General features: G+C 35.4%; 1 protein-coding gene across 2 annotated transcripts in view; it reads right to left on the bottom strand.

Annotated features, from left to right (window-relative positions):
* The window catches only part of LOC121069755, a 193,377-nt gene that overhangs the window by 9,250 nt on the left and 159,137 nt on the right, over positions 1-24,990 (bottom strand). For both annotated transcript variants that reach the window (XM_040556195.1, XM_040556199.1), the window contains one exon: positions 12,600-12,758. The gene's annotated coding sequence lies outside the window, so the exon portion shown is untranslated. The remainder of the gene's footprint in view (positions 1-12,599; positions 12,759-24,990) is intronic.

Genomic DNA, 24,990 nt, shown 5'->3' with positions numbered 1-24,990 from the left:
GTAATCCTTACTCAGCCTTTAGTCAAACTCCAACCATTCAACAGAGCTTGTAATTTCCTGAAAAGTCAACATTTTCTTTCAGAGAAAGTGGTCACGGAGTCAAGTGATGAAATAGAAATGCAGAAATAAAGATGCTAAATCAAGAATTTAAGAGAGAATGCATATCGCTCAATTAAATCCCTTTGCAATTTTTCCATTTGTCCAATATATATTTTTGAATAATTTTTATATCTAGAAGCAAATAACTTCTTATCAATTAAAAGCCAGTGCATCACTGGCAGCAAAAACATCTTTTGTCCTATAATGATTTACTTTTTTATCTATGTGTGAATCTTGGGAAAACAACACTTCAGTCTCCTGTCAATATGGGTCCTATCAGGACCCACAGACTGCTTTATGCTCAGTTAGCTTCAGTATTCTCTAACCCGATCTTCTTTCACCAAGTGCATGTCCCCATCATGGTGCCTTGTAGGCACTTCCTTACTTACATGCAAATGCTTGAGATGAGCGCCGGAGGTGACCCTGTTTTGCTGATTAGGTGTTCCCACATTCACATCACCCCAGGCCCTTGCAGAAGACCCAAGCAGCACAGTACAGCCATGTCTCAGCTGCTCTAGCCCTTTACCTACATAGGACCTGAGTCAAAAGTCCCAAAGCCTCTGGTAAAGCCTTTGCCAAACTACTTCCAGGACCTACCCAAAACAGACATCTTACTACCACATTTCAGAGCTCTACCCTGTTCGCAGTAGTCATTGAATCTTTGCAATAAAACCTCTGAATGCCCATATGTGGCAAGCATTTGCTGTTTACATAGCCATTAGCCAATCTTTCCAGAAGATTTCTTTCTTGCATGCCGTTTTCTTCCTTGGGTTACAAGTGCAAAAAACAGAGGCCTGTAGTAATATGTTTTAATAGGCAAAAATTCAAACATGAAGTCACAGCCACAATTTTTTCAGATGTGCTTTTCACTGTAGTCTTAGGGCAACAGAAAAAGCTATTTTTTCCTGCTTTCATCATTAGTTTTAGTTTCAAATTTCTTTTTTCAGGCTGATTTCTACATTGAAAGCAAGATTTAATCAAGAATTACATAGCTTAAGACTGCTTTGCAGAGCTTTGATTGATTGAGTCAGCCTTCCTTTAGTCATATGACAAATGAATGGAATAAAGGATGAGCAGTCTCCCTGTCTGATCCCTCCATGCTCTGTGATGTTCACTCCAGCCTTAGCAAAACTGCTTTTTAAGATCAGTCTAAAAATACAGGTCAGAGCCTCTCACAACCCACTGTATCAAAGGAATATGCAAATCTTTCCTTGTTCCATATTCTCCTCAGCCTCCCACTACAATTATTAAATTACAGGGTATTAATAGAAACTAAATAAAGCACTCTGAAAAGATGAATTCCAAAGATGCAAAATTCAAATGCCAAATAGAGAGCAATTAGGTTCTTAAATAATTCTTATCACATTTCATGCTAATATTAGCACTTCCAAAAAACAATAGAAAACTGCAATATTCTCAGAGACGCTCAATTGAAACAGCAGAGTAAGGCATAGAGAAAGAATCTTGATTTCTTATATTTTGATGTTATGCACAAATAACATTTATCTCCAGCTACAATAGTAAAAATCATTTTGCTCTCTAGAAAGAATTCATAATATTTATATGATGATACCAAGAAAAGATTGTGGTTTTGTTTTCCGAACCAACGCAATAGCAAAAATGAGGCTGTTCTGCTTAGATTTTTCAGAGAACTCAAATTAGCACAAACTTTTACTTAATTGGGCTCTTCAAATAAGTATGCAGCAATGAGCATTAATCTCTCCTCATTGCTTTTTAAAACCTTTATGTCTATCCAGGTCCCATAGCCTTACAGATTTTAATTGTCTTAATGAAGAAAAAGAGCACTGTTATTCAATTTGACTCAAGCAGATCTCCATTCAGAATGACAATGTCGCCATTCACAATGCTATTGTTAGAGTTGTGTCATCCTTTCTATTTTAAACCTTGTTTTCCAGGAGTTTTTAACCTGCCAGTAATTTTTCTTCCTTGAGTCTGTAGGCAAGAAAAGTTGATCAGTTGGTTGGTCAGTCAGTCAGTCTGTCTGTCTATTACCTACACATAAAATCTACACTCCTGCAGTACACATTGCTGACTGACAGAATCATCCATTCAAGAATCATCTATTCGAGTATCACTTTACAGAGCTCAAAATCACTGTTTTTTTAAGGAGAGGAGTTTGGCAAATGATTTACTGACAATACAGTCAAATTCATTTTGATTTCCTGATGACTAAAAGAACCTAATTGAATATTTGCAGGACTGAGGTTTAAATATTTGCTTCTTATTGCTTGTGGTTCTTTGCATGTAACAGATCTCGAGGACCCTTCTCACACAGAACAGGTATATATAACAAGGCATCGCAGGCTAAGCAGACATTCTGCTTCTATCATTATTTAATATTTTATAATGTATTACGTAATTTTACCACATTTGATGCATATGCTATACTGGAGATGACTGCATACCAGAGCAAGTTTGTGAAATTTAAGTTTACATTTTGCACATCTGTAAATGTACAAAGGGCCAAATCATCATGTTCAGATTGCCAGGTTAGATCAAGGAAGGTAAATGGAAAACAGGTCCCCTCCTTGATGCTGAGTGAAAGCCACTGTGCTTCAGGAAGAAATGCAGGATGTGAGGTCCCCAATCTGTGTAAGTATCATTTCTCATATATCTTCTTCCTTTTGAGCATGGTCTTGCAGGCAGCCACAGGAAACTGAGGCTTTTTACTGCAGCAAGTCTGTGCACCATCTTCATCGACATAAATGTACCATCTTCCTCTTTTCATATTAGAACTGCACTGGCTGCAGAGACAGGGGATCCTCGGTGATTGTGGACGCCTGATTAGCCCCCCCTGCTTTCCCCTCCCAAAGGACATCAACACATCTACAACACAGCTCAGCTCTCACACCTTCTACATCCTACACTCCCACAGGATTTTCTTCAGCAAACCCAAACAGCCCATCTGCCTCGCATGTGGTTGGAATGCAAAGCTCATTTTCGTTTCATAAATCTGATCACACTACTGTTGCTCCTACATATTAATGGTGCTACAACAGCTGCCTTGGATTTAAATCTCCTTTACTTCCATGTGCTGTACTGGTAACCATAAAGGGGATTTTTGACTTTCTAAGTGATGTGATCCAAACCAGGAGTTGAGCATAACCTGGAGTTACATGCCATCTCAACATGACATAAAATACTTGCTCTAGGGTACAGAGTTTGCAATAACATACATGAAAAACTGTCTGGAGCAAGAATGAAACTTGGGTATTAGCTGAGCATCCTTAGCTATCTATGCAGGTCTCAGAGAAAAAAAAAAAATACTAGAAGAAAAAATCTAGAAGAAAACTATTGCTTTCTAAATGCTGGACCAACTGCTTGGAAAAAATGGAAGGTGAAAGAACAGATGGTTCTCTCTCAGACCAGGGAAGACTGAAGGGAGACAGTAGGATTGAGAGTTAGTGAAAAAAACTGGTATCTGAACTCTACTTCCCTTTTCTTCCTTTTCTTTCCTTCTTCTCTCTGACGAACAAAATAATACAGGTTTGCAATAACTGGTATGACTGCAGAAGTAACTGAAAGATTATCAGAGGCTGGAGAAAAAGCTCTCAGCCCTTGAAAAGCTGCATTCACAGAGCCATGTTTGATACACTCAAAATGCCCAGTAAGTGAAAATCAATTTCTGGAAGAAAACAATTACATATCATTTGAGGCTAGATCCCTACTCTGGACCTAACATCAAAGGTCAGATTAGGTATCGACTTATGTATTCTCCTTCAAGACGTGAAATGGAGATTTAAATAATCTCTTCTTCACTGATAAGAGTACTAAATAGCAGATAGCAAATACATCAGCTGTTTCTGAATACATATCTGTACAAATTATGTACATTTATGAAGATGGCTGATATGACTTTCTAATCAGAAATTATTTAACATGTTTTCTTGCTCTAAAAGGTGGTCATTTTAAGACCACCACTGCAGAAGTGAAAATTTCCCATTAACTAGCTGGCAGTACAGTCAGAATATGCTTTGAGCTGACTAGAAGTATTATCACCTGTCAGCTATTTAGAGCTCCTATTAAGTTAGAAGATAGACCCACAATGAGTTCGGGAAAACTACATCTGTTTCCAGACATCAAGCTGACATTTCCTGGAAAGAAAATGCCCCACCTGTTCACTGTAGTCTTTGGAGCTGCCAATAGGGCAAGCAGACATCATTTGCAGGATAACCAACTGAAAACAGATTAGTGATTATTAAAACTTTGCCACTACATTATTAACTGCAGTACGTTAGTCAAGACTGGAAACGTTTGTATTAAATATGGCACCTGCTGGAGACTATTCAAGAGAGCAAATCAGATACAGGAATAAAGCCAGTAGCAATGACGCTGGGGAAGAAGGTTCTTCAATTAAATGAAACCCTGTTTTCTTAGTATTTTGACTGGAAACTGCATCCATGTTGATGCTCAGCACTTTTTTATAATATGGCCAATGTTTTATTGATCTATATGTCTATTAATCCCAGAGCCTGGCTTTATGGGATGTAGCAATGAAAATAACTGCAGGTATGAAGCTTCTTTTGTTTCTGTGGATAATTCGTCATATGCATCAGTTGCTACTGAGATATCATTGGGAGCTCAACCATTCCAATCACTAAGATCACTGTTTCAAATTCCATAATTTGAATTATATCTTCTGAAATGTCTTTCCTGCTGTTAAATAAGGAGTTTGCTAAGCAACACTTCAGCATTTCTTTTTGTGATTGAAACCCTGATAGCAGTTATAAACACTAGAAAGTGGAAGTAGAAAGTGGGCAGTAGAAGATATTCAGCAATCTAATTCCCCTTGTATTCAAAATTTTCGCTGGCATCAAGTAAAACAGATGCAACAGATATTTTGCCTATAATATCAAAAAGCAAATGCAAGAAGGCTTTTCAGCGGTATTGTAAAGTGTGTAGTTTTCGTTGATTTCTAAGATGGACAACTCATTCACTAAATATTTTGTATATTTTTCAACAATTTAATTTTTACAAATTACATGAAAACATAAACATATTAATGAAAACTAGCACACTAACCAGTTAGGTCAGGCAAAAAAGAATATAATGTGTGCAATAATAAACAGTGAATATGTTCCAAAAGCCAAGAAAGTAGGATTTAAAGAATTTCTAGTTCCATTAAAAATTACTCAGTTTTAGAAATCAATCTTGCCAATGGATTTCACATTCTAAGGACTACAAGTACAAATCACTGATTTGGCAGCACTGAATTTTTTTGACAGAACACACAAAGCTATATTTGTGTTTAGTTAATTTAAAGTGTTTGGTTTTTTTTTTAAACAAAAAGCCTCCCCAGTACAATTACTTTTCCCCCAGAAAACCTCACAGTGGCCTTGCTTTGGTTACAATTACCAGGAAGATTGCAAGCTATCTCCATATATCTATCCAGGAAGGGGAGACAATAATTGTAATCTTAAAAAAAAAAATGTTACTCAGATTCACCATTCTGAATCTGATGCTCTTCATCTATAATATTACAATTTTAATTTCTAATGGATCTGATTTCAGTGTTAGTCTTGTATCATTCCCAAAAGAATTCTGAAATACAGCTCTTCTTGCTGTGGAATTCCAAAGCTTTTAAGTTATTAAAATTGTATGTCTTTTTATAATTCTATACATGTAATACAGTGCAGTAATTTCTTTGAGGCTGTTATGGTCCTCTGAAATCAAGGCTTTGTTGCACCCACTAAAGTCAGAGCTAAGTGCCTTTTAGAACTTACTCAGGTTTTTCTTCTGCTATCTACCCTGGACTGGGAAAAATACTAAGAAATCGGTTGAATTATTGATTGTATAACAACGCCAGTAATTGCCAAATGTTTAAACTTAAATTTTCCATTTGCATGTATTGTTTTAATATAGGACTAAATGATAACATGGTCTTCCTATTCTACTAGTTCTTCATGAAGAACTGCATGCATTTTATTATTCCATATGAATTATGAAATCCTTATTCAAGTGAGCTCAAATGGTAGGAAAGAACTATGACAAATCCCACATAGTTTGAAAGTATTTCTAATGAATGGGACAATTTCATTATCTTTCCTGTTCAGGAGATGAACTTAATGCTATGTTATTGTAACTGAACACTACCTATCTGGCATTCCTGTTAATTTGCAAGCAAAAGTGATTTTCACTTATTATTTTACAGCACAGATTTCTGCATCTAACTGTTGGGACACAAAATACCTCCAGAGCATTTGCAGAGTTGGACAAATATTTTCTGTTCTGCAATGAAGTCATCAGGATGATTTTTCCCAGAATCCCTATCTTAAGGGCAGAATTCCCGCTAGGTTCATACTCAAATTCTTTATGATCTCTTTGTAAGATGCTTGCAGCCCTTTAAGAAACCTTTGGGTTGATAAACAAAGGCTAACTTGACTCTGGACTGCAATTAGGACTCATGTTTTTACCCCAATATGGCTCATGAGTAAGACATACTCCATTTAACCATATAACTGCAAATAAAAATATCTCTTTTTATGATACTATTTGATTGTAATTCCTTAGAAAGGAGTATATCTTACTTCATGATAAGCAGCAAATGACAATCAAGTAATAAATAGTAGTTAAGAAAAGAATAAATATTTTTGGCTATCTTTGATATTTTAAAAATTTGTCTTGGTTCACAATGAAATAATGATACTCCAGTTCAGTAGAACTTTAAAACAGTGACAGCTTGATTAAAATTTTTCTTTTTTATTTTGAAAGGTTTGAAATTTGTATTTCAACTACTTTGAAGGAGATTTTGAAACAAAAAAGTATCACTGTAAAATACTGACATCTTTCACTCAGAGGGTGCTGAAAAAAAGGATGCTGACTACTTCAGGCAAAAATAAAAATATTCCCAAAAGCAGTATCTGCTCTTTCCTTTTTATTATTTGATTAAATATAAATATCAATAATTATACCTATAATATTCACATACATATATATTTATATACAAATGCATATAAGTATGTATGCTTATATATGGATACAATTCTATTTCTCATGATCAAATTATTTTGGAAAACTTCTTAGAAGACATATTTCAAAAACTGCAAAAAAAATGTTATACTAATACTATTCCTCAAAAATTACAATGAATTAAGCTTTACATTTAGGAAACATCAGTTTAGTTTAGTAGATGCAGAACAGTTTAGAAATTATCTTAAATGTGCATTTTGAGGATTCTGGATAATCCTAGTATATGTGAAAATGGTTCAAGCTTGACACCGTGAATGCACCAGCAAAATAACATGAGTACTTGGTGATATTTTTCCATAATTCTAACTTGGACATGTCTCTGCATCTTCTAAGCAAACTTTCAGATGACCATGCTTGAATAATGCAAAGCCTATTTGAAAGTCAATATGAAGTCTTCATGCTCTGTTACTTGTGTTTCAGTCGGCCCAGTTAATCAAATCAGGAAACAGAAATAGAACTGTGAGATTTAATTGACTAGTCACAAACATGCATACGGGTCAGATTTTAAACCCCGACTTTGCAATGTGATGGATGAAATTTTAGAAAACTGCAGTTACTCCAAGAACCTCTTAAAAACAAAACTACACCAGAGTTGGCTTCTCTAAAAATGCTGGATATATTTCATTACTAAATGATCAGCAACCCAAGTGCCACATTCACATCACAGAATCGTATAAAAATGGACTGGAAGGGATCTGACATCTCCCTTTTGCCTTCTTCTAAAGAAATTTCAAACAACCTATTTTTTACTTTTCATGAAATAAAATTCTTCTTTTCTAAGCAGTCAAGCTGTCATTTCCAATATTGTAAAAGGCTTTTTAGGCCGAATTTTACTTCAGATTCCTTTGATAACCAGCACAGCTAAAGAAGCTAAGGTGGGCTATAAAGTGAAATGCCACACAGTAAAAGAGCCACAATTGTCACCTTAAGTGAGACACTGAGATGCCACTATGTTATCTAAATCTTCTACAAACACTTATGTTGATGTGCAGCTTTCCTGTCTTGCTGCATACCCTGCAAACATTTACAAAATAAAGGCCTTTCAGTATAGTCTTGAGCTTTCATCTGTGAGTCCAAGTGCTGCATTCCCATATGCTTTTGAGAGACAACTTTACAATCCCCCAAACTATAGCAAGCCATACTGCCAGGCTAAAACAGCGGAAGAAGCAGCTTTGCAGAAATGCAAAGGAAAAAATATAAACATACAGTAGATATTGCTAGGCCTAGCCCACTGGGCATATATTGTTGGTCACAGCATGGATTTGACACTGTGGGATATATTTACAGCATGGGGTATGGAGAACTACACACACAAACAATCGTGAGAACAGTGTATTTATTCTTATGTGAAATGCATTGAAAATTGACCCTGTTGGGATGTAAATGAGGAATTGGATTGTTGTGGAAATTCTACTGGTTCATGTGCTTTTGAAATGTTGAATTTTCTTTTAAAGTGATCAAAAGTGTCTTTGAGTCACAACAGTCAAAGATGGCAAAGACCACATATTGCTCTAATTCTGTTCTTCAAGACATCTTGCAGAGATTAATGCTTGAAAGATATTATTAGAACTTTTTATTCCTTTACCCCAAACTGACACCATATGAAAAGCTTGCTATGATAGCTCTTCAATATTGTCTCTTTTTATTTTCGAGGCTATACCATGTAAATTAAACTGGGAAAATCACATCAAAGCAAAAAGAAAGAGCTAATATGCACTACATACAAAAATCTAAACACCTGCCATATCCTCTCTTGCCTAGGTAGTAGAATAATCACTCTACCCCTTGAAGCATGAGTGCTTTAGCCTTCCATTTTGCCTTCCTTCCTGCTTCTTTCTTTCCCCATGGAATTGCTGAGCCCATGTTTATTAAGCTCCTTCTGAAGTACAGGATAAGAGTGAACAGTATTACAATGCTCCTAATTGGTAGGACATAGTACTTTCAGTGCTTTTTTATCACGGTTTAGTCTAGCAGTGGAAGGAGTTGACGGATTTGTGTCTATCTGAATATTGTTGGGAAACCATCCCTTGCAGAGACTCCTTACACCCATGAGAAAGCTAGCGATGAGTAAACAGGCTACTTAAGGCATACACCAGAAAGTTGTAAGGGACTGACCTAAACCACCACTGTAGATTTCCATTGACCTCCTGAGACTCTGGAGATAAACACTGTGTTTCTGAATTAGTTTCTCAAGGAAGAGATTATCTTCACAAACCTTTTACAACCTTACACCTCCACTCAAATTAACCACACTAAGTCCATTGCCATGCTATCAATATTAATAGTTTCAACTTATATTCATTTCTAGCAAGCACAGTAATGTTAAGTTTTTGTGGTATTATTTCTTTATTGCAGTAAAACATTGAAAAAAAAAATACGTTACTGAAAACAAAAACAAAACAAAACACATCTTTGCTCCATAGAGGAGCAAGACTTCTGTAACAGATAAAGTAAAAAAAAAAATGGCATCCTTCCTTTAACTATCAGAAGGAAATATTGTACCACAAGCCTCACTGAGAAAAGCTAACTTTATGTCATCATTAATAGCATTGTACTGCTTAGTATTTAATAAAATTGCTCACGCAGCAAACTGAAAGTATTGCTCAATCACCCATACTATTATTCAAATAAGGAGGTTCCTTCACCTAAAAGCAATTCAAAAAAGTGAGTTTGAAATATTATCCCATTCTCATATATTGAAACTGGGATATGTGGAAAGTTGAAATGTTTGAAAAACTTACCACAGTGACAAAATTGAATGTGAATTAAACCTTGATGCCCTGACTTTTTAATCAGTAAAGCAATCTGAATACAAAAGCTGACAAATAAATTGAGTAGGAAGATGCATTTTTATATAGTTATTTTTCCAATGGGAAATGAGTATTATCTTCCATTTTCCAGTTAAAAAATGCAGTGAAGATTACTCATGCTTAAAAGAGATGTTAGCACACTACTTACTGGTAATGTAGGAGCAATAACAGTTGATATAAGTGCAGAAGTTTTATGAAAACATGCCTTGTATATCAATGATACGAACAAAACTATTGTATTTCAAAAAGGGTTTAAAAGCTTAATTTCTGCTTATTTAAGCACACGTAGAATTTTTATACTTAGATTAGAAATTCACAGCACACTGCACCAGAATCTGTAATTTACATATACAGCGTAAATGTATGCCTATGGGAACTTCCACATTTGAATTAAATACAATCACAGTTCAGGGATTATTTCTCTCAGATTAGATCTCTGCCAGATAGCAAAAGGCCTTTCAATAGATGAGTTGGGAAGTGGTTTTCAATGTTTCCTAATTACTTGCGGAATGCTTGACGCATCTCAGAAGCCACAGAAACAGACACAGTAAGCAAAAAAGGGGTGTATGTATCTTGCTGTGTTTATGAGTATTAATGGTAAAACACAATAAATTTGCAGGGCTATCCAGAGCTAAAATGCTTATTGGAAGAGGAGTCTCTGTGCTACAGAAAGTCCTCCTTCAATAGACTAATCTCTTCTCAAGGCAACTACTGCATCACTCTTGTCAACCAGTTTAATAATTGCTGTAACTCAAGAAGATGCAATACTCCGGTCACTGATCAAAACAACCCAAAAGCCCTCCAGAGGTAGATCTTACCATATACATCATAATCTCATCTGAAGATCTATTTTTGTCTCCTCTACTATTCTTGTCTGTATTATAATCAAAATCTGACAAACCAGTATGCTACCAAAGATCTGAATAAACAAATTAAAATAAAAGTCATTATCTAGAATATTGACTACCATGAGGAGAGCATTTAAATATTTCAGGCCTTGGCAGACTTAAGTAATTTCACACAAATGGCACCTGTCTACAAGTGTTGTAAACCAGCATTGCTGCATTAAAGTCAATGGATTTATAACCATTTCTTGAAGACAGGTATCCTGCTCAAAGAAAGTATAATTCAGCATATTACAGTACCAGTTCAAGCATACTTAAAGAGACTGTTAATGAAACAATAGAAATGGGGAAGAGCCTTTGCACATTTTCCTTAAATGTACCCTTGCAGGTAAATGTATACTTGCAGGTAAAAAGAATAATCCTTTTATATTTCATTTTCAACCCAAGGCTTACAGCTGTTAAGAGTCATGAATTATTACTTATGAAAATACAGTCATGAAGAATTACAGTTAGTTTAAAAACAGATCCCACAACTTAAGGTTTGAGTGAGACTGAAAGTACTTTTTGAATAATAATTTCTTCAACACAGCGGCTGTCATGGGGAACCTTGTGATAAGTGATAGAAGGAGACTATCTTGTTATAACATCAAAGATGAGCACTACTGTCTTAAGTTTCAATCCAGTGTTCCTTTTCATCTGAATGCAATGCAAGAACACAGAACATTGTCTGGACAAAGGATGGCTTCTACTCACCTCCTCCTTCACTTATTTCTTCTGTCCATCCATCTTCTGATTTATATATACATTTTAAACATAACGTGTGCTTGCAGAGCTGAACACTTTTCTGTCAGCGTCCTTAAATTCCACTTCTTTGTGCAACCTACAGAGTGCTACAGAGTGCTGTCTTTGGGCCAAAACCCTAGGAATAGGTTTAGAGTCTAAATGTACTACAGTAAATTCCCTTGAAGGTGTGGGAGCAAACTGGCCTTCAATTTCTAACATACAGCTTGGCTGCTGTTACTTATTAAAGTAAGGGGAAAGGGCATAAGAAGTGTGAAACATAGAGCATTTAGTACATTTAGTATACAGAATTTTACTCTGATATTTTCTCTAACTCCAAGCTTGTTATGAGGAAAACTCTCCTTACTCTGACATTAAAGAACAAAAAAAACAAAACCAAAAACAAACAAACAAACAAACAAACAAAAACAAAAAAAACCTCTCTCCTGCTCACACAGTCCCTGACTGCAGTCATCATCCGTTTCTCAGTGGCATCATGCACTGAGACAAACAAGTGCATCTGCTCGGACTTTGCTGTGGCACTGTAGCCTTAATGCTAGCATAGCCCAGAGAGGCATGGTTCTCTCCTCTAACCCCTCTCTTCAGCACAGGCATTATGGATTCTTTTTGAATATCTAGATTCACTGGCCTGTAAATGTGGAGCTCCTCTGCTTACATTCTAAGGCAAAAGCGGCAGAGAAACAGGCTTGTCCCTGAATTTGAACCTTCAAAGAAATATCAACTTAACATACCCTTTTTAATATTAACACACATGGAAAAAAAGTTACAGGTTAAGTGTGATGCTCAGTTGCCAAGTTAGTAGATTTTGTGTTGGAAACTTCTAAAAATCAGGAATTTGCGCTAATTCTATGGAAAGCAAATAAGTAAACGAAATCAGTTTTATAAAAACATATAACAGTTCTTCAGCAGAGGATGAGGTAGAGTAGGGGGGCATATTTTTCTGGAGATGTATGTGCTATACATACAATACTAATTCTAATAGATGATGCAGAAGGTACAACACCATCATGCCCTTCATTACATTCATATCCTTCTGTGGGGTTGAAATTTTTACCTGATTTCTTGGATCCAACTTTTCCATCCAGCAGAGGGTGCAGCCATGGTAGTGGCACTATAACTACGTTCTTCACTTTTGCACCAAGGGGAGGAAATAGTGTGAAAGCCATTTCAATTGCTTGATGCTTTTTGATGCTTCTTACAGCAGCTGTGGAAGCTGAAGAAAAGCAAAAAAAAGTATAATGACCAACATATTTCCTCTGATACATATATGCAATTGACATTCACAGTAATAACTCATACAGATAGATTTCTTTTTATGACTTTGTTAAAACATGTCAGGATGGAACTGTGAACTTCTGCAAGTTAAAAGGTTGAGATATATGTAGATTTATAGGCTGTGCAGCTGCTGGATATGATTAAAAACCAGGACAAAGGTGCCAGTTTGGAAAGACTTAATTGATTATTGTTCTAATACTTCAGCTAGTTCAATATGTAGATATATTCTATAATGGCACTCACTAAATAAAATGGTTCAACCTTTTCTGAGTAGAGTCCAGTGATAAGCATGACTAAGATTCTCAAAGGCATTCAAAACTTAATGGAAGATGAATATGTAATTATTCTTCAGCCCCTTTGAAAATCTCAGACTCAATACTTACTGTTTATTGATCACAAACTGTAACACACCTTAAGTTAGAACATTAAATTACATGGTAGAATGAAATATTTATTAACAGTACCCTATTAAAAACCAGAAGGAGTGAAACTTCAAGTAAGAAATTATTCTCATCACAGTTTTGACACTGATCTTCAACAGCACCTGATCATAACAAATTTGAAAAAATGGATCAACTCTGACATGAAAAAGGGAGTCCAATCCTGCAAGCATATCGCATGCATGTACTTACACCGCACTCAGGAGGTGTGAGTCCTCATGAGACAAAGGAGTTCACATATGGAAAGCTCACTTCCTGGCTGCAGGAACCGTTAATGTAATGCAAATTTCTGTATATTACCTTTCCGTGTCAGCAATTAGAACAGGCAGTCTAGAAGACTTTTTTTTTTTTTGAGTGGGTGGGTAGTTTTCCATCCTGATTAACACCAAATGAAACCCATGTCCAGGATGACACTCAGGGTAAGAATATCTGTTGCATCCTTTAGAAAAGGGCAATGAGCCATATGTCTTACAGCATGGCATTGTTAATAACTGAGACTGCTAGCAATTTGGCTTATATCTGAAACTACATCTGTAGGTGAAAGGATTTATATTACACATGGAATAAATTTCAAGGCCAACTCAGAACTGAACTTTCAATGTTTTGCTGTTACAGTTCAATAAAATCACTTTGTGTTACATTCATTTCTTTCCATATAAAATAAAGTGAATGTCACACTTTTTTGTCATACCATTTTTATTTAACACTTTTTTTCTATACCCATTAGTTAAAAAAGTTATAACAAGGCAAATCATTTATCAAAATGAAAAATGCTGTACTCTTGAGCAAGGAAAGGGGAGTCTAAATAGAATGTCCCTGCTCTTAAATTAATGGAACCATCTTACATTTAATATTTTCTCTTAAGGAGTTATGTAAGCACTCCAAGATCATTAATGAGGAAGTACAGAATCGCAATTTACAGCTGAAGGGCAAAACTGCTAAAAAAGCATTTCAGAGTCATGTCATTGAGTGATACAATGTAGGAAAATAAATGTAAGGATCATTGATCTCCGATATCATAATTAAATGTCCAGAACACATGACAAGGAGAAAGGACAACAAAGTTCATTAAAACCTGACTTGGAACCTAAGCTTCAGGACTAATCAAACAGATGTACCAGGGAAGGCTCAGGTTTATAAACAAGAAACCCTTTCATTTTAATTAACAGAATTTTAAAACTAGATTCTTTGTCACTATTCTGATTTTAAGACTAATTGTTATTATCTATAAAGACAACTCATTTGTGTGCAGTGTCCCCAAATGTACCACTGCCCAGTTCATCTGTTACATTTCTGTCCCCTAGAACCACTACAGCAGTTCAGTTGTCCATCATAAATCAAGCCTGCACTTGCCATTCAGACAGTAACACACTCACTCCCAGCCTTCTTTCTAAACAAACAAGCAAACAAAAAATGTAAACAAAAAACCCCCACAAACAAACAAACAACAACAACAAAAAACCTGGCATAGTAGATTTTCCCAGGCTTTCTTACGTAATACAGTAACTGACCTTTTAATGTACAATACTTTTATTGCAACAAAAGAAAATCCACAGAAATCAGATGGAATTCATCCCAGTGAGCTAATGGAACTTGCAGAAATCGTGTTGGAGCCACCGTCTATTACTCTTCAGAACTAATGGAGAAAAGCCAAGGTCCCAGAGCTGGGAAATGACGAACCATATTACCTATTCTGAAGGGGGAAAAAAAAGCCAACCTACCAGGGGAATTACAGAAAAGAGAATTCAAATTGAAATTGCCAACTTAGCTAGCGAAGTGGTCAATTTGCAAGCTGTTACAAAAGCATGCTGAAAGGTGGGTAATAAACAGTAGAAATAGGAATTGGCAAAGATAAAGCGTGCCTATGATATAAATATTATTGAGCATGGGACTCCTGCTTAGTGCTATTGCCACCACTCAACCCCTTAGTACAATCCGACTGCCTTAAGACACTTCCACTTTTGCCAGCAGTTGTAATCGTCACCTTTTATCAGGCTTTAGGAGGAACAATCCACTGATCTAATCCTTCATTGTTTCCCAGCCTATGGGCAGAAAAACTTTATTTTGGTAATGCCCCTTTACACCATTCAATCATTTTACAACATTAGAGCACTCTGCATTTGTCAAACACTAAGCTTTAAATTGCATGCTGAGCACACTGAAAAGATTTACAGCATATAAGAGAAGACAGAACATAGATCTATCACACTCGTATGAGAATATTCCTACATTGGGTTTAGGTCTACAATCTCATCAGCTACAAAAGCAGTTTAAGAAACAATTGCCAGGTTTTGGTTTGCAGTGTTTTACGAAGGTCATTTCCCTGCCAGTTACAAGAAGCTTCTCATGTTGAAAATCGGCTGATAAAAATAGATTCCTCTTTGTTCCCACAGAACATGGGAACTAAAAACCAGCACACACAGAAACACAGAACAAGCAGGTTTATCAGGAAACATACACAGACACACACACACAAAATGCTTTCCTGTTCAATTTAGTCCTGAAGTACTTTGATAAATAATAAGTTTAACGTTTCTGGAATACATCATTAGGTACCAGAAAAGAAATCATTTTCTCCAGGGTGGGAAAAAGTATATAAGGAGCGACTTTTGCAAACTGATGGAAGAAACAAAATTCCTGTGCTTCTAAAAAGCAAGGGAGGCAAATAATCCCAGGTGCTAGCAAGGTCACCAACCAGAAGGAACACAGATGCCTTAATAAGTTATTGACAAGTGCAAATGCAACTAGGCAGACTTATGCTGATGCTAACTTAACATCTTTTACTTCACACTACATGCAGTGAGTGAGTGTTTTCCTTGCAAGGACTAGAGCATTCACCCTGTAATTCTATAAAACAGAAATGCTGTTCACTGCTGGAATCAGGTCTGTATCAACTAACTATAAAAGCCACAGCAGCATGTTTTACTTATATAATTTCTTACTGCTATTCAGATTTTTTCTAGTTGTTATGATTCATTTTGAAGACATCATTTCTGTTAGCTCTCATGTACTCAAAATATCTAAAAAGCACAGAGATCACTTATGCTTATGACTTATTTTTAATGTAAGAGAATAACAACAATAATATTAATTCTCTCTAATATAAGAGAAAATAATCTAGAATGGTTAGAGCTGATGAGAATGATCAGTAATACAACAAAGAAAAGAATACATGCTTGGTTTGCCTACTATTATGGTTGCATCTCTTTTGAAAAACACACTGATGTATTCATAAAAATGTATCCAACATTACTTGCTTTTTTACTTTTATAATTTTTCTCATCCTAGATTTTAGTTTTTCTTAAAATTTTATGCCTTTGGTATTGGAAAAAATACAATTTTATTACTGAATATTTGTCTGTATGTTCTGAACCACAATTGTAATCCAATACAAAGTATTACTATTTTTCCCTGATTTTTGTAGTTATGTGTTATTAGTTTCAAGGGTATGAAAGCAATCCACATCTGGTACCTGACATCACACACCACTTTGCATTTAGTTTGTTAGTAGAAGAAAATATGTGGAATCAGAGAGATCTAATAAATAGAAGTGTAAACAGGAATGTAAGAGAAATCCGAGCCAAATAGAATAATATACAAGAAAAACAGATGCAGGTTAGGCTGGAATTTCCATTTTGTAATGTTTTGCAGTGTGCTTCGATTTTGTTCCCTTCAGTTTCTTTTCCTTCAGTTCTTCAAGAATAAATGTCAACTATCCATGGAACCAAAGAAAATCCTCAGTTAATTTTAAATTATTTTACAATGTTGATTTATGTGACAAAAATAAGACATTTAAAGGCTTTTGCCTCAAACTGGAGTAGCATGGTACAGCTACTAGCTCTTCCTTGTCCACTGCTCAAACATAAAGAAGCAGGAGTAACATTCAAATGACTATGAAACCCACATACTTGTTGTCTTCTGTAAGTATTTAGAAACAGACTCACAGGGTGAAGGGCCAAAACCCAATAATTACTTGATAGTATTGGAACAAAAATCCAAGGAAATCCACAGAATTTACCAAGTCCAGACCACAGCTCCAATATGCAGAGATTCCAAGTTCAAAAAAAAAAAAAAAAAAAAAGGAAGGGAAGGTTTCATCTCCACACTCAAAATATAATTTTTTTCTTATGAAGTTACACTTTAAATCTTAAACTGTGATTAAAGTTTGCATTCAATATGAAATGCCATGCGTAACTCTAAAATATATTTTCATATTCCATACAATCAGATAGTCAGAACAGATATACAATATGCCTCTAAATGGATTGTGCTTCTGAAGCTCTGTTAGAATAAACTTTACATTTATTTTCATCAACATGGCAGACTTGTCTCATTATCCAGATTCATATTTGTCTTCCAGAGGACTTCAACTGTATGTATTTGGTAGCCAACTCTCAAAAAAAGAAAAAGTGCATTCATCACTCCCCTAATATAGATATATGACAGCCTGAGGTGCAGTAAAGCTTGTATTGCCTCCAGCTTAGGATAACTATATTAATAACAGGTGGCAGACCTGTAAGTTTGATATATGTATTTTCTCAAACAACTCTGAAACAAAACTTTATAGAATATTACATATAAAAGAACTGATATGATTACTAAGGTTGCAAAGTCAAGTACTTAATCATTACAATCCCTTTTCCATGTGCATTATGCTATGGTCTTTAGCTTCATGATACACATGATTTCTGTCTCCTTCACTGCATCAAGCTCACAGTATTCACCTTATGAACAGTTATGTGATATTTTGTTTTCTCTTTTTTCAGTATGTTATCCCAGGACTTCATTACCATACAGCACTCATACTCTGAGCTAAAGACAGAATTAGTGATTTCATTGTGAGCTTCTTCATGGGACTCACCATGAGAGTTATCAGCTGTTCACAGACAATAACAAGTTTACCTTTCCAACAAACCAACGGAGGAACAGGTTTTATTTATGGCCATTTTACTGCTTAGGAGCTAAGGAATATAGGATCAGGTTTTTCAGTTAGATCAGTACACAAAAATGCAAGAAGGAGCCTAGCAGTTTTCCCAAAAGTGCTAAAACACTCCATTTTCAGCATGCAGGTACTTCTGAAATTTCTTCTGAGACTATCCAAATCACTAGCCATGCAAATACATTTTAAATTCTGACCAAAACTGATTAAGAATGATGGTATCCATAAATTGTGGGGTCCAGTCCCAGATACCCTGGATCTCATTTTCAGGGTGTTTGGCATTCTACTAAGATTTTATATGTTTTAAACACAAACATCATGCTGCAGCAGAAATCTAAGTCTGAATTCTCAGCATTTTTGCAAATCAGTCATCAAGATCCCAAGTCAGGCATCCAAAAATACCGAACACCTCTGCAAACACTTTTACATAAATGAACTATCAGCAAAAAGAAACTCTTGTGGAGCTGCTGTGAGAAAAATTCAAATATGTAAGCACATACCTTTTACTTTCTGAAAAAAAAATGAGGTGTCTTGACTGCAGTCTCCTTCACCATTAACTCTGAATCTCTTGTGTACTGAATGGGGCAGCAATTTAATGCAAATTAGTACATGATTGTGCAATGGAGGACCATTACTCTATGTATATACGTAGAGGCCAATTTGCATATGCAGTGCAGCTGATGTGCACGCTATAGATCACTTGACTTTGGAACTACAGCAGGGTTCTTTTAATGTTTTGAGGCATTGGTTTTTTATGTGTTTTTTTTTATTATTATTTTTAACACTTAAGATATTAGGGAGAACAAACAGGAATAACATAAACAAACAAACAAAAAGGCAAGAATGTGCAGGTGGTCATAATAACCATTGCCATGCGCAGGAGGCAGAATTCATGGCCTTTGTGTTGGAGGTATTCAAACCAAAATTCATGCTCCCACAGTCCCAATAAAACTGCCTATAAACACCAATGAAATTCAGTTCTGTAACTAAACAAATAGTCTATTATTAAAACAATCACAGATTATACACATTTTTTTTCCTTTCCTGCTTTCTTTTCTTTGGAATGTATGAGTCATCCTGAAATGAAGTCATATTTGTTGTAGTGATATAAAGTCAATAGAACTAGTTCCACACAGGGAACCCAATCCAACATCCAACATCTGCAGCAAGTCCATCATTTATTTTTGTCTAGTCCTATACAGATAACCTGAACTACCATATGAATTCTAATATTGTACTAGAGATGAGCTGGCTTTTTACAATTATATAGGTGTCAATAAAGAAGTGTATTTATACTATCATCAAACTATTATCTGTCATATGATAGGACAACAGAACTTGAAGGACATCAGAGGACTTTATTTTTTCCTGTAAAAGTATTTGCTTATCACACCTGATGCAGACACAGATATATAGAAAAAATAATAAATGAAGAATCATCAGTGCAAGTAATAGAGACTCTTGAATGCTCTAGCAAATTTCCTGTGTACTGGAAGGATACTTCAGTTGTTGGCTAACACTGAAACAGAGAATAACGGTAAGTATATCTTCACCGACACTGAAATATGTGTAAGGACAATAAAACTATATATATTCTCTTGTTCAACATCTTTGATGGAGAACTATCATTTAGAAATAATACATAATAGCTCTATAATGTACAATATATAATTATGTAAATAATTAGTATAATCTTGAGATGAGATGAGGGCTATTAGTGGCAGTGGATACTTTGAACCTTGCACATTTAGTCAAAAAGACCAATGACATCCAATCAAACTTCTTTAAAATGAATTGCAACAAACAATGGCAGCACAGCTGCTATTAGAATTATAATTGAGTTTAGGAGGGAAACAGCAGCTGAATGCAATGCAGATAATTAAGGAGCAAGCTTTTATTAACACTATCAGTAGGGTCATGATTCTGCAGATTGTGAACTTATTATGGCTGAACAAACTAGTCTATTTTTATAACAGAGGTATATTTCTGCTTTTTATACCAATAAAGTATATTCTGGCTACAAGATAGCTGATCACTTATTTATTTCAACTACCCATTTAGAGAAATGATAAGCATTTACAAAATCTAAGATTACCATGGAAACCTTATTCTCTAATGCTGAGGATTATGAGAACAATTGGTTGTACAATTAGGATGGGTAAATAACAAGCCTCCAAGTATGACAAAGACTATACATAGCTGCTAAATTATATTAAGTAATTTCTCTCTTCCAGGCTAATATACTTCTTAGTTTAACCCAACACTGAAAGAGAAGCAATATACCTTATGTGAGTGAAAAGTGAAAAGAAAACATGTAAAGACATAGTATTTCTGGTATGCAAACAGAAACTGCATAAATGCATGTTCTTGTGGTCTTAACACGTAAGTTGTAGTCCCAGCATTAGGAATTACAAAAGTGATCTAAAATTTCTATTTTCTGTTGTGCGTTGACCAATCTTGGAACAAAAATTACCCATGAAGACAAGACAAACAAACATGAGTCACCAAAGGATTCAAAGTCACTCCAAGCTTGAAGCTTGGCACCAGAGTCAGGCAATGCGAGATGCTTGACCATTCATAACCATGACTAAGGGTTCCAGAAATGGAAAAGAGGTCATTAAAATGCCAACAATGTCACATCCTATTAACAATACTACCATTATAATATCATATTACCATAATAACTGGTGTTCTTTAAACATACTAAAGAGTGTAGGTCCACCGAAGATATTATTATCACCATTCATACTAGTAACCCCTTTAACTCATGCAGCACAGACTCAAGATCTTTGGCTTAAGACAATCCTGCTCGCAACATAGGTCATTTCACTGGTAAATCTACATTTGTTAAGGACAAATGAGTAATCCTGCTTTGGAATCTCATTGACCTCAATGTGTAAATAAAGCAAGCACAATGTGTCTGACTGGCAGCAAGCCATTACTGTACTGCGTGCAGTAAAAACACTAATATGTCAAAGTGATTTAAAAATATGCTTTGATATTTTGACCTGCTGAAAATTCTATTTTTGACCTACAACCTCCTAAAATAGTCTAATACAATTTTTAAAAATATTTTAACATTACTATACAGTTGCTTGTAGCAAAGCCATTTACAGTTTTTCCATTCCTCTTTCTGAACCTTCTAAGGTCCTGCTTCACTGGACTGTGGAAAGGATAAACAAAAGATTGTCCTTATTTAAAGCTATTTTTATCTCTGTTTCTTCAGGAAATCCATTCCCAGTTTGAAGATAGAGAAAGCTTAATTTGGTCATTATTACAGTGGAACTCAACTGTGCGTCAGTAAGACTCGGGAATGGTAAAATTTATGCCTGGTTTCAGTTCCTTCTAAGGGAATCTGGTAAAGAATAGTTATCGGCCAAGAGTAAAAAAATTTCCTTTTGCTCATATGCACAGCATATTGTGATGTCTTTACTTGCAGATTAGCTTTTGTCACATGTCAACAGAAATTTGAAACACCTTTAAAATTTTATAAAAGGTAGGGTTGATAATCTTGATAAAACTTTTCTAGTACTCTCTTAATATTTACAGTGGAAGTAAATACATAGATGTATGTCTAGAAAATTAAGAGACAGAGACAAACGGAGGTGAAACTATATTTCGCTTTTGCAAAAGCACATTATCATGGCCACTGTTCAACCCAACATTTGTGGAGAGTTATGACAGCAGAATTGGAGCATGTCAAACTTTCATTGTATTTACAAATAGGGGCAAAATTGACTAATATCCTCTATACTCTTAACTGTAGGTAGCAGGTTTGGTATACTGCAGAATTAAGATTCTTGACTTCACCAACATTGGGCACCAGTATTTTCAAGATGACCATGGTTAAGGACCAACTTTCTAAGTGGATTCTTAAAACAAATTAAAAAAAAAAAAAATGAGTCCAGAATTCCCCGTTGTAGCTAAATTCTGGAATACTCTTTTGAAATTGATTTTTTTTTCTAATATATTTTAAAAATGTGCTGTATACTACAGTTGAAGAGCAGCCTAATGAAGAAACAACCAGCTTAAACTTTTAGAAATTCCGTATTTTGTAAATATAAGAAAGTGTGAAAAAAATAACAGACTAGCATTTATTTTCTGAACATTTCAAAGAATCAATGTGATTCAGATATGAATGAAGAAAAGGCATATCAAATATGAAACAAAAATTTTTCTACACAGTCAAATATATTTTTGAACACCTTTTTACTGCAATGGCTGTCCCCAGGATGTCCAGATTTCCTTAGGAGAACAGCACTGATAACCCTTGTGCATTGTGCCTACAAAGCAAGGCCTATTTTTCTAACCAACCTCTGTAGTCATCATTCCACAGTTTGCAGAGCAGCTTCAGGGATTTGGAGCCTAACAGAAAATCAACAATATCTTCTTTTAGCAAGAAAATGTTTCTACTAGTTAAAAGTTAAACACTACTGTTATGATTGTGTATGTCGTTATTATCACCACTGAAGATGGTGATGTAAAGCAACAATCAACCTGGAGTTGCTCTGCTTTCCATCTTCTTTAGATATTGTTTTAATGTAACGTTGATATATTTCAACACTTTATCACACAAGGCCCTCTTTGAGAGAAATATGCTGCCTACCAACTAACTAGCTTTGAGTATCTTTACATGTCCTTCCCTCTCCAACTGAATATGGTTTTCAAACTGAACACCTTTTATACTTCAATGATCAAAACAATTTCAAATAGCTCACACAAGTTTTACTGTTGGAGTATCTACCAGAGGCAATAAACTGCTCAAACCAACCCTTCTTTCCTCCCGTCAAAACCTTCTAACACCTTCTCCATGGTACCATCATAAAAGGAGCAGAGCATTCAAATCGATCTCTCTCAAAATTCTCTCTATGAAATATCTACCATGTTTATGTGATAGCCTGACTTGAAGTGCAAATGTTTTCTGTTCATGCTAATTACAGGTATGACAAAATTAACAGCAATTCAGTATTTGAGTAAGAAAGTAACTTTCAAAAGAAGAAACAGGAATGCTTTCTTCCCTATGGAAAAGAGAAAAACAATCAGTGCTGCTAACTGAATAAGCTTGTAAAAATTAATCTGCTACAGTAGAAGCACTCACAGCAGCTAATGGACTTCTCAGTAGAGGGAAAAAGTGTCTGGAAACAGAACTAAGGGGTAGACAGGCTCTACCTAACAGCTCACTGCCTGTCTCAGTGTGTCTGATGTCCCATCAGGAAAGAATAGAAGAACTTCAGTTCTGTCATTTTTTATTTTTTTAAAAAACACATCTCTCTTTGATTAAGAATGCAGGCTTAGGCCACCTATTCTTCCAGGGGAAAAAATCCACAATAGAAGTACACAGAAGAAAAATTCAGCAGTGGAAAATTCTGGAGTTTTAGTTTTCCTTCTGCCATCTTTTTTATCTTTCCTTTTTGGAAAACTCTGAGGGGCCATGATTCAAAAGGCTACAATCATATCAATTTCTACATGGAGAAAATGTACCTCTTTTTTGCACAACTGCAATGAATGCCTTGAGTTATGGCATTACATGCTGGCATCCCAACAATGGTTGGTCAGGGGACAGGCAGCATTTCACTTAAATAGGTATTAGTGAAGAAAGCATTTGGTCTTTAGGATATTAATTACCATGAAAGCATGATTCCCGATAATGCAGGAGGGATAAAAACAAAGCCTGATTTCTTTTCCTGTTGTGGAAATAAAAAATAGATTTACTCCTAAGATGAGAGGTTTGCCACAAAATAACTGACACACAGTCAAATACAGAAGCCTTCTTAATGCAATCTGACAGGACGATTTTTCAGCTAAAACACAAGTTTTCTCCTCCTTTCCCCCTGAATATCAGTTAGCACTCATCTTGGCTTGATTAGCAGGTCATATATATGCTTCCTTTTTTCCATTGTGAGCTTCTTTTCCATAGCAATGTTTTTGCTACTCTACAAAGTAAGGGACTAAGTGCAAAGCCTGGGAATTGCACCTCCCTAATCATTGTGTCACATTGCTACTGAGCCCTCAAGACATGCACTGGTCTGGAAAGCACATTTGGATGAGAATGACTTCTCTGTGGAAGCCTTACAGTACACCGCTGAAATCCATTAGAGTAATGATGTCTAGTATAGTACAATAAAATTCAGCACTTATTTATCACCATTATTTTTAAACACTTTATGAATATTAATTAAGCAACCTTTTTAGTATCCCAAGAGGTGGGATTATATCTACTGTAAATAATATTGTGTTTTCATGCAATCTATAATTCCATATAAACTTCATAATTTAATAATAATTTAATAGGATTTATTAATGACCTTGAATTCCATTCAGATTTTTATCCTAACTTCGGCTGCATGGAGCTGAAGCCCAGTACTCAAAGATATTTAGGCATGCAGTTTACACTGATGGTAATGCAGGTGAGGCAGATAACTTTTGAGACTCTGAAGTGAAATACTTTCATGAAATGCATTAAAGGACAGGAACAGCACTATGGTTCCCTTTCTTTTTTTTTCTCCAATGGGAAAATTATGTGACAGTTTTCAAAATTATTTTTCATTTATTTATTTTATGTCTGCTGTGCTTCACATATTTGATATTGACGCAAGGTTAATGACAAGCAGCTTGCATTTGGAATTGAAAGTGGAGATATTTAAGGCGGTTCCTAGATCCTGTGGGTATATGATAGGTACTGCCAGAATATACAAAGATTAAATGATGCTTATCAAAAATAAATGTATACTAATTTTTTCTATCTGTCCATAGACAGACTAAATAGCCTGGGTTCAAAACACAGTGAACAT

The sequence above is a fragment of the Cygnus olor genome, chromosome 4, assembly GCF_009769625.2.
Source record: "Cygnus olor isolate bCygOlo1 chromosome 4, bCygOlo1.pri.v2, whole genome shotgun sequence".
Classification (NCBI taxonomy): Eukaryota; Metazoa; Chordata; class Aves; order Anseriformes; family Anatidae; genus Cygnus; species Cygnus olor.
This window is presented reverse-complemented; position numbering and strand designations above follow the sequence as displayed.